Consider the following 10949-nt stretch of genomic DNA (forward strand, 5'->3'; position numbering starts at 1 on the left):
ATTTGTTCTTTTCCGTCACCACTCTAGAGAGCAAATTGTTCTCACCCATAATTACACAACCACTTTCAGTGTGTTTTCGTTTGCTTTAGGAATTGTTATATGCTGCATCAACAATTTAAGGCATGTATTATCTGACCAAATAATACTTGCATTGTAGTCTCAAAACATAAAATGCACTTTTTATTTGGAAAATAAGAACATATTCTTTTCCTTTTAATACATTTGCATTCAATTAAAGTGCAGACTAGAAAATAATCAATTGGCAACATTCTCCTATTTGAAAAACACTGAATAAAATCTGCATTAAGAATCAAAAACATTTCTTGAGATTTTTCCCAGTTGTAACAGAAGACTTTTTTTTACATGAAACCACCGTTTTAACACTATTCATGATAAAATGGCAGAATAACAGTTAGGACACAGGCAACTCCTAATGAATCAAGCACACTTTCACAGCTAGTACCAAACCTTTAATACTGATCATAAAGGCTTTTATTTTTCCTGCCCACTTACCTGCTTAGCAGAGCTATCAGCTGCATTGGGAAAAAGATTACTGTCCTGGAACTATTGCAAAATGCTGTAACAAAGGGAATTAACCTCTGATCACATGGTCACATGTACTTCCACATGTGTCATCAGGAAGGACTAAGATGTTTTTCCATACCCAAAGGGATTTGCTTTTGGGAGCAGAATTAAGTACCTGTTACTTGTGCTAAAGTTTGAACATCATATTAATACCTTGGACAACTCTGGGGTTCTGTTACTTTTACTTTACAAAATTACATCTGGAGATCTAGAGCAGACAAAATTTGCCTAGATCTTAAACTGCCAGAAGGATAGTATACTGTGAATATTACACAGCTACAACCCCAAAAGACTTTCAGAAGTTACTGTCTCTAACTGAAACCACTCAGGAGGCACTCTCACCATAAAATGCCAGTGGTGCCTTCCAGTAACAGCTCTTGTAGGAAGACCCAGAATTGTGTTACTCTGTAAGCAGAGTAGGAGGAATTAAAAAATATTAAGGATGGCCCAAAATGATCCAAACCTGTTTCTAAACTATTGATGGTTGTGATGTTTGTCTTTCAAAGTTGATAATACTGCACATAAGCAGATTCATATTTTAGAAGTCTGTTAAACTGGTCTTACACTGCAGATGTTAATTATTTTTAAAATAGCCATTCTCCATGGGTTTTCAGGCAGCAAAATATATTATCTGAACAGACACCATGCATGTTTTTGATTTAGTTTGAATGACTGGCAGGCAAGCATTTTTCCCGTTCTACAAGGTGCAAAGGGTTTATAATTGGGTAGTACAGATCTTCATGCATCTGTTTTTCATTTCTTTGTGGGGGAAAAACAGTCATTTCTTTGGAGAATCAAAACTTCCCATGAAATGCATTTCCTGACCTTGACTTTAAGTCAATGCAGTTATCATCCAAATTTTGGAATAAAAATACAGCAGAGGGTTGTGCTGCCATCCAGAGGGAAGTTGGCAGTCTGGAGAAGTGGGCTGATAGGAACCTCATGAAGTGCAGCAAGGAGAAGGAACAACCCCAAGCACCAGGACATGTCGGCGGCCACCCAGATGGAAACAGCTCTGCAAAAAAAAAGAAGCTGGAAGTACTGCTGCAGTAAATGACACACATTCATCTATCCTAAAAAAAAACAACAAAAAAAACCCAAAAAAACAAAAACTATTGTTAAATTAAATACTTAAATACTTCATAGTATTCTTCTTAACTTCTCTGAATAATAAAAAGTGTGTTGTATTATGGTAGAAAAAAATGTTAAAGCTATACTGATAGCTGCTGATATACACTTAAATGCTCTAAAATACACTGTTATCACTAAGTGTCATTCTGAAACACTAAATGATTCTGGTAGCAAATCATTCCAAAAAGATCTTGTCCTGATAAGTAAACTTAGATACAGGAATCTCAGGCCAAAAGTAAATGACATTTGGTGAGCTTCTTCCATAGCTCTTCACCTGACATTTTTATGGCCAAGTGCCAAACAGTATTTCTGTCAATAGAGTACTAATGTTTCAGCTTAGAAGAGACTCAATAACCAAAATGAGGGAAAAGAGGGAAAAATTGGTAAAATTTAATGCCTTGGCTATAGAAGAAAATATGCATTATAATATAATCATCTGAAAATATAAGATGAATTTAAGACTGAAAAACTAAAACCATGTGCAGAATTTTACATAAAACAGTAGGATTATTTACATACTAAAAAATCCCACAACTCTAATCATTTGCAGAACTGAAGTACTATATGATATATTGAAATGTAGTTGAATATCTGATATGAAACCCAACACTTAAAATGTGCAGTTGTAAGTATGAAAAAAAAACCACCTGAAAGAAACACAATTAATAAAGTCCCACAACATTTCTCCTCAAGCAGCTTTTATATAAGGAATATTTTATGCCTGTATTGTAATTACTTTCATAACTTCACAATAATACATCAATGGCAACATTGTTTGGTAACTGGCTAACACCAAGAATACAAAAAGAACTTTCTAATTTTATCCCATAACCTATCATTCAAGAGAAAAAAATCTTTTTAATATACCTTTTCAAAGTGCTCAGTGCTTAAGATATGTACCTCAACAATAAGATGTCAGAGTAAAAACACTCCAAAGATGACAGTGTGCTTTACAAAATAGTATTTCCATATTAGTTATTTAATTTTTCATGCAATAATGAACACAATAAAAGATTGTTTTTCATTACAGCAGTGTATGAAGTGTAATTTGAAATATGCTCTAGAAAAGTGCAGGTATGCCCTGTACAGAGTTCACTCAAAGTATATGGGCACAAGAGAAACCTTGAGTCAAATAGTGGGTTACGTGTTGTACTCAGAAACAATATATATAAAGCCATTGCAAAAGTAAGGAAATTATTGCAAATTTTGTTTCACCTCTGTTAATCAACATAGCTAAGAAGTGAAGAAAGAGTGACTACTCACTTAAGTGTACAGTGTGTTGATTTTCAAAGTGCAAGTTATTCTGGTTATACTGAAATTTGTTTTATATTAAATAAGTCACTAAGAAACGTGAGTCGAAAAGGGACTTTTTAATAAAAGGATTTGCTTCACTGCATTTGAGACACTTCTATCATGACCTATATTCTGTGCAGCTCTACTGAAATGAACAGGATTGAAAAATTTATCAACCAGAACCTATTTTTTTTTACCACCGAGACTAAGTTCAATGATAAGAAACACAGAAAAATACCAAGAGTATTTAACCAAGATCTTAAAAGATTTTCAACATATAAAAACTTATACAAAGGTTATACTTTCCTTAGCTAGGAAAGGAAAAAACAGACAGGAATATCACTGATAATGCATCTTTTACTTACTACTACCATTTAACTGGGTAGACAATGCATTCAAGCAGTTGGCCTAATCCTAACCCTCAAAATATGTTGTTGTCCCACAAGCAGTCCATGCTCACTATATATCAACTGCTTAAAACTATTTTTAAAATCATTATTTCTAGTTTTATGCTTTTGTTCTAGAATCCTGTGAGTTTGCTACAGCCATACTAATTTTAAAGACATTTATGTGGTTCAGAGTGCATTAGGCACTTACAAAGTTCTTTTAAGCTAAAGAAATGTGTAGCCCCTTTTCAATAGCATATTCCTTCCATACACCCCATGCTTTTGAAGACTTGCATCCCATGATAATTACAGCTGGAACCATCACAGTCTTATCTAACCAAAAATCCGTTTGATTTGGAACTATGGATTATTTCCTTAACCTCAAAACTCAATCTAATTTAAAACTCACAAGAATTTTGACACAGCTCCCGAAAAAAGTGTATTTGAAGAAATTGAACTGTATAACTTGTATTGACTGTATTATTATTCATTTGTAGGGCCTAGTTTCCCGGTAGAAGAACAAAAGTGAAGCTTTTGATTTGACACACTAGGTAGTAGCCTTTTGAATTTTCAGCTCTGAAATGGCCAGTTGAATTCATTTCATGCAAAGTCAAGACCACAGTAACCAACTTTAAGGCAGAGCAATCATTTTCTGTCCGTAATTCACCAGAGTACTGTCGTACCAGTGATGTTCTTAGGAAACTTTATCATAAAAAATGACATTTACAAAGCAAATGATTTCCAGATGACTTTGAAGATAGATTTTATCCCAGCAGCAAATAGAAACCAACAGACATTTTTCTGCATGGGTGAAGAAGAGAAAGTTGCAATAAATGATAGTATACTAATGAAGATCTGTACCAAAACAACCTGTGATTTTGAAACAAGCCACTGCCAAATACGTCTGCAGTGCTAGAGATAATGATAAAGTCTCCTTACATGTTCCAAAGCTTTGAGAAGTCTGGGCATGCTCCACTTGCCGCAGTCTGTGAATGCTCAGAGTAAACACCCATTCTGTAGAAGATACCAAAAAGGAACAAAGATTTAAAGTAGTCTTAAAAACAGAATGATCTGAAAAATCTTAATGTGAATTAAAATTGCTGTGATCTAACACCAAAATTCCCCAACTATGGCTCACCTTAAGTTTCCTCCCCTGCTGGAGCTTTTCTACTGCTTTTTAGGATGACATCCTAACCAATGACCAGAGGCTGGGGGAGACAGCACCCAGAAACAACCTCATGTTGAAGGAGTTTCTATCTAGACACTGGATCTACCAAGAAGAAAGCATGAGAGCTTATGGAGGCAGGAAATTTAAAAAGGAAAAGCTCTCCATTTCTGCAGCTAAGGGTTATAAACACTTAGCTAGTGGAAACTGTTGCCAGTAAACAGAAGAGCTGTTTCTGTACTTATTGTACTGAATGAAAAGTGACAGCTCAAGAAAGGGTAACTAGGTGACAGACACACAGATTTGCACTCCTCTGGATTAACAGAGCTGTATTTTTTAAATACAAATTGGAAGCTTTTAAATTAGAAGGATTTGGTGTTCTTTCTCCATAGCAATAGTTCCCAAAGTTTCTGGATGGCTCCCTTTGCTGTTCTAATTTTTGTTTCCCTTGCACTTTAAATATAAATAAAGCCATTATTTTTTGGTTTAACCCCAAAGATCCACACCTCTCGCTTCCTTTTCTCCTTTTTGTGCCCTAAAAAGCACAACCTCACACTTCCAAACCACCTGGACACCTGTCTGGAACGTCCCCAAATCCCTGCATTAGTAGTGTCTTATTTTGTTTATGGCAATCCTTAACCAAAACAACCCAAGAGAATCAACTCGCATCCCCTGTGGCCCAGCTTTGTTTGAGATAGCTCTGACATAAAAATATATTACAGCTGTGCTCCCATGCATCCCAGCAGCCACAGCACACCCCACTACAGCCCACTTTGCCTCATCATTGAGAAATGTTTCATTGATGGATCCCAGTAAGCTTAGGTTCAATGCATTGTAGTTCAATGAACACTTTACACCAGCAAAATATGCAGCTTTGGGATTTTAGATATGCAAACACTATTTAAACATTTACAAAAATAATTCCTCTTCCTACGATGACATCTTTATATACGGATCACAGATATAGGGCTTAAAAATCATGTGGATTATGCAATTTTCTTTTCTTCTTATTCTTTATTATTTCCTATTCAATATCAGTATAATTCTCAGCTTCTACTTGATTCTCCTCATAAATGCACATAAAATTATACACTATGCTGAGACCAATGTCTAGGCTGGCAACTACCTTGCTTTTCAGATCCAAACCTCAGAGTTGGAATTGCACTAGAAATGGAAAACATCAATGTTTTCTGCTAAGCCACTGAGGTAACACTTGACATTATAGTTGATTTATACAGGCTATAAAATTAATTTTATACATAAACAGAAGGGAAATTTTGTTTTTTCATATTTTTATAGCTGCTTTGTAGCCTTTTTCAAAAGGTATGGCTACATAACCCACAATAGCTGTCACTCTTTAATATATTATATATGAATTCTAGTTTGTGTCTATACATTTTATGTATGTATGATCTGATTCTTTGCAGCAGCAGCACCCACAAATAACCAAGTGACCTCCACCACTCCTTCATTCCCTTCTCAAATACTGAGAATCCCAGAAAACTAAGTAAAATAAAAAGAACAGATCAAAAACTTATCCTCTCAAAAGAACTACAGACATTGTCAGAGAGCTGTTCTTTCTTATTTGAGCTATTTATGACAATGACTTTATTTCTCAGGTAAGGTGCAGTTCACAGACCAAAAACACTAAATCATAGAATCATGGAATGTCTTGGGTTGGAAGGGACCTTAAAGATCATCTAATTCCAACCCCCTGCCATGCGCAGGGACACTTCCCACTAGACCAGCATGGGCCCAAAGCCCCATCCAGCCTGGCCTTGAACACTTCCAGGGATGGGGCATCCACAGCTTCACTATATTTTGAGTCCATGATTTGAATGTCAAAAAGATTAAGAAAAAAGAAACAGTGAAATTGATCAGTGAAATCAAATACTATATATAAAAAAATAATATTTCAGTGAAGAGAACATAGGGGATATCAAGCAGAACTAAAAAAAAAACTGTAAAAGATCACAAGTTCATTATGAAATAATGCAAACAAAAAAAAACAACTTTTAAGAAAAATTTGAAGAAATTGAGTTTCCATTAGTCTAGGGAAAGAAAAAAAAAGAAAGAAAGAAAGAAAGAAAGAAAGAAAGAAAGAAAGAAAGAAAGAAAGAAAGAAAGAAAGAAAGAAAGAAAGAAAGAACATGCAATACTACAGTTGTCCCTCTATATCTAAAAAGTGTTGCAAGTGCAATGGAAAAAAAAATCGTTCTTCATAGACATCGAAAGAAAGACATGAGAAGATAACTGCAATTTTCTGGAAAAAAAAAAAAAGTCATCATTCAAGATTGCTTTTTGTCAGTTAACCTTATAAAAATCTGCTATAATCTACAGTGTGCTCAGAGACCCTTCTTGCTAGAGACTTTTAAGAACACACAGCTGTTTAAGTAGCTTAATTAAAAAGTAGCTTATATTATCCTATATCATGGACAGGGGCTAAGCTTGATTAGCATGGCATGTAGTCTATCAAAAGAAGGATTAAAAAGGAAATTTTGAAATGTTAAATACACATTATAGAATTGCTTATCTACTACTTTTAATGAACAGTTGTCTTGAAGTTCTACTGGAATAAACCAAATGATTATAAAGGTACATTAAGACCAGTTTTTGTTTGTGAAAAATACCAGTGTGTCTTAAATCCAGCAAGAGATTCAATGTAGACAGTTTGTTTTCTATTACCTGAGCCATGCTCAAACATTATGTGTTTTAGGGAATCTACGGTACGATATTATTTAATTATACACTTCAATAAGTTTACACTTTAATTACAAATTTTAATAACTTTTTATGCTATGTAATCAATAAGATACAGAGACTGGAAAGATTTGCAAGGCAAATCGCTGCAAAATAGTATCAATTTTTCATTAATAAAGGACTCAAGGAGGAAGACAAAAACTCTCAGGACTGCATGGGAAGTCAAAACTGCATCTACATTAACATGCTCTGATGCAAATCAGTCAGGATCTAATAGCACATTGGCATGCCCCAATAACTGTTTCTCACAACACACTGCTCACTCTTGAACTTTTTCCACAGATTACTACTTCTTTAGTTGTGGTTATAACATAGTAGAGTTCTACCATAAGCAGACCCCCAAAGTCATCAAATTTTATTTAAGAAAAAAAGACCAAATTTTTTCAGTTGTTCCAGCAAACTTGTTTACAGTGCAACCCACAAACAGTTATATTGGCACTGGTATGTTGAATGGAGTTTATCCATATGCCAGCTTTGTCATGAAAAGAAACATATTGTGTAATTATGCCTTCTAGATGCTACTCTGCTTCTGTGAATTTAGGATTCACAAAAGCTGCCCTGCCTGAAAGCAATATTTAGAAGAGAACAAAGAAGTTAGTAACAAAAAACAACAGGAAAGCTCTGAAAACTAGTTTGGGACTCCAGCTCTGCAGAAGCAACATTTGAGCCATACATGGTTATTTGAGCTCAAACCCACAGCCATAAGTTGTGGCCTGGTCTTTACTTTTACCTTACTTGTATCTGGGTGGACTCATGTTGATAGAGTCCATGTTCACAGTTGCTGCTGTGTGGAGACACACACCAAAAAAAAAAAGAAAAAAAGGGAAAAAAAAATCATACCTGCAGGATCTGTGGAACATAAAGTCTCAGGCAGAGTGAACAAAGCATTTATTTCTTCTGTCTTCTGACATTTTTTTTTTATTTTGAGCTTCACTCCTTCTCAATTTCCCATGAAGAATTCCCTGTAATTGAAGCCAAGTCTGTGACTCTTATTCCTCCTGTTTTATCCCTATCACTGTACTCTTCACTTCCCAGAAACCATACTGACCCACTCCGCACTGTACTCCTGACATATACTCCACTTTCCTAACACCTCTCAAGTCTACTTTGCATCAGCATCATTGATATTTAGAGAAGAGTACCAGCACCATCTGTCCTCGCAAAGCAATGCAGGGAACCACTGCCTCTCACAGCATTCACAGCACCAAGTTGCCCCAGGTCAACCAACGAATAGCAACCTGCAATACACCCCAGCAAACGGATGAAGTGTTGGAGGAAGCATATGTAATTTACACACCTTAATTTTCTTTTACATAACATGTATTTTTGTCTTATACAAAACAAATATATAGACTTACATGTCATCTTTTCCTTCTGAATCTGAACCCACATGCTCCACCTCTGTATAATTATTAAGATTTGGGCGTTATAATGGACTATTGCTAAAGCCATCTTCTGCTCTGCCTTTTTCTTTTGTTCTTTCTCAGCAGATTGTATTTTATCCATCCTCTGATTTTTAAAACAGAATGAATAATTTAATATGGCTCCCAACCTGAATGAAGTAAAAATCTGCAAAACTGCAATTTGCTTTCAAACACAAAGCAGTCAAGCTCATCAGTATAGATTTCTGAATAGAAATGCTATTTGGTATTTCATTTGAATAAGATACGCATTGCTAGTTACTGATTTTAATAAAATTTCTACTTTTTCTTAATATTCTACATTATAAAACAATAAAAACCTGTTTGCTTTCACCATAATATATTCCTTCTGCTGTCAGCTACACTTTAATGTGTGGATCCATATTTATGGAAGGACTTTTGAATATTTACACAAGTAAATTTAAAAATGCTAGATGCGTGCATTTGCTTAACTGGTTCCCTGAACTTGGACCATGTAAATGTTATTTACATCTTCTTTCCAATCCAATTAACAGAATAGTATAAAAACTCAATCTATATCTTAACAATTTTAAGCTTTGGTAAAAATCCCATTTCCCTTCTATGTGAAGCAATAAGATGTAATTAGATTTAGAATAAAAAATGCATTTCATATGACTCATAGGTCACTGACACATTAAAATATAGTAACTCACCTTATCTGATTTGCTGAAAAGACTATTGAATAAATTAGACCTTACAAGACTACTTGCATTTGCCAACATCTCTCTTATTTTGGATTAAAAAAAATATATCATTTCATTTAATATAGTTGGAGCAATAATGAATGGAACATTCTATGGTTCCAGTCCAACTTCTATGACAATTAAACAAAACTGTTCACTCAGACAATCTTCAAAATGTTGCTGAAAAACAAAAAAGGAATAATTGTCCATGTCCTTGGCATATACTGGAAAATATTTCCAGTAGAAAGGATTATGAAGTAATGGAATAAACTGACTGCAGAGATTTTCATGTCTCCAATACTTGCAATTTTTAAGATCACTAAAATCAGGCTAAAGAAATGCTCACCAAGGCTAACCTAGGTATAGCTTGCAAAGCCTTGACCTCCCTACTAGTCCTATGACTCTGTGATTCTTAGTAAGGATTTACACTAATGTTCCTAACAAAGTTTTATGGGCTTATAGTAAAGAATCAAGTGAATATGTTTGGTTGTGTTTATTGTGTTTGAAAACATACCTATGTATTATCCCCATTTTTTGAGAGGTAACGTTGGATTACAGAAAGTCTGAATTACTTATTCCCAGGAATAATGGAAACTGAAGAAAGAGCTGAAGAGAACCTGGATCTGTCAGTTACAAACCTAAATTCAAATTATACTTTTATTCCTGGGTATATTATCATGTACCTGGCAAATACAGCTGATCAAAGCATAAAAACGTCAATAGACTTGGTTCAGGTCTGAAACAGGCAAAAATTCAGAATTTACTAGATTTAACATAAAATAACATTCCCAAAGAAAAATAAAACTAAATCTAAGTTTCTGATCTCTCTTCATGTTGTTTTATTAAAATGAAAACCTTTTCCTTCCCCAGAGGAGCTACACAAATATTCTTTTGATAAAGGATTTTTCCAAAGATATTCCTGAGTTATCCATAAAATGTATATACTTACCCAAAACACAGCTTCATTAAGTTTCTGCTGTAAAAGTTCCATGCTTTGGCACGTAAGTCTTCCATCATTTAAACAATTTATTTGTGGTATTAATACACAAAACAGTACTGTATTAAGAATATTTAAATGTTAGAGAAAAATAAGAAATTTTATATTATTCTTTTCCATGTTCATTGGTGCAAATTAAACTATATATTTAAAAGAGATCAATGTTCAGGTATAATTTTCTGTTTATAGTTAGAAGTACTTCTGCTACCAAATTACACCTCTGTTTTAATACATACAATTAAAGGAAGAGCTAAATTAGCATATGAAACAGAAATAATGTGTGTGCTTGTGGGAAGGCTTGATCTAACTGAAACTGTCTTTTATCCCTCAAATCCACTCTTTAATTGATCAACTTTATCCAGCAATTAAGCATATTAAAGAAACACTTTACTGTCTGCATGAATCTTTCTATGACCCATTACTATGAAAACCATTTGTCACATGAGTCTAACCCATATTTATTTTAATAATCCTTTTGAACTTCTAAAAAATCAAAATTGTAAAAGA

At 34.3% G+C, this 10949-nt stretch overlaps 1 protein-coding gene across 1 annotated transcript in view; it reads right to left on the reverse strand.

Moving 5' to 3' along the window:
- FBXL13 (F-box and leucine rich repeat protein 13) overlaps positions 1-4527 on the reverse strand; it is a 72645-nt gene extending 68118 nt beyond the window's left edge. The window contains exon 1 of the mRNA XM_083820957.1: positions 514-4527. The gene's annotated coding sequence lies outside the window, so the exon portion shown is untranslated. The remainder of the gene's footprint in view (positions 1-513) is intronic.
- Between the last annotated feature and the right edge of the window lie 6422 nt (positions 4528-10949).

Source organism: Anser anser (assembly GCF_964211835.1).
Source record: "Anser anser genome assembly, chromosome: 1".
NCBI classification, from domain to species: Eukaryota; Metazoa; Chordata; class Aves; order Anseriformes; family Anatidae; genus Anser; species Anser anser.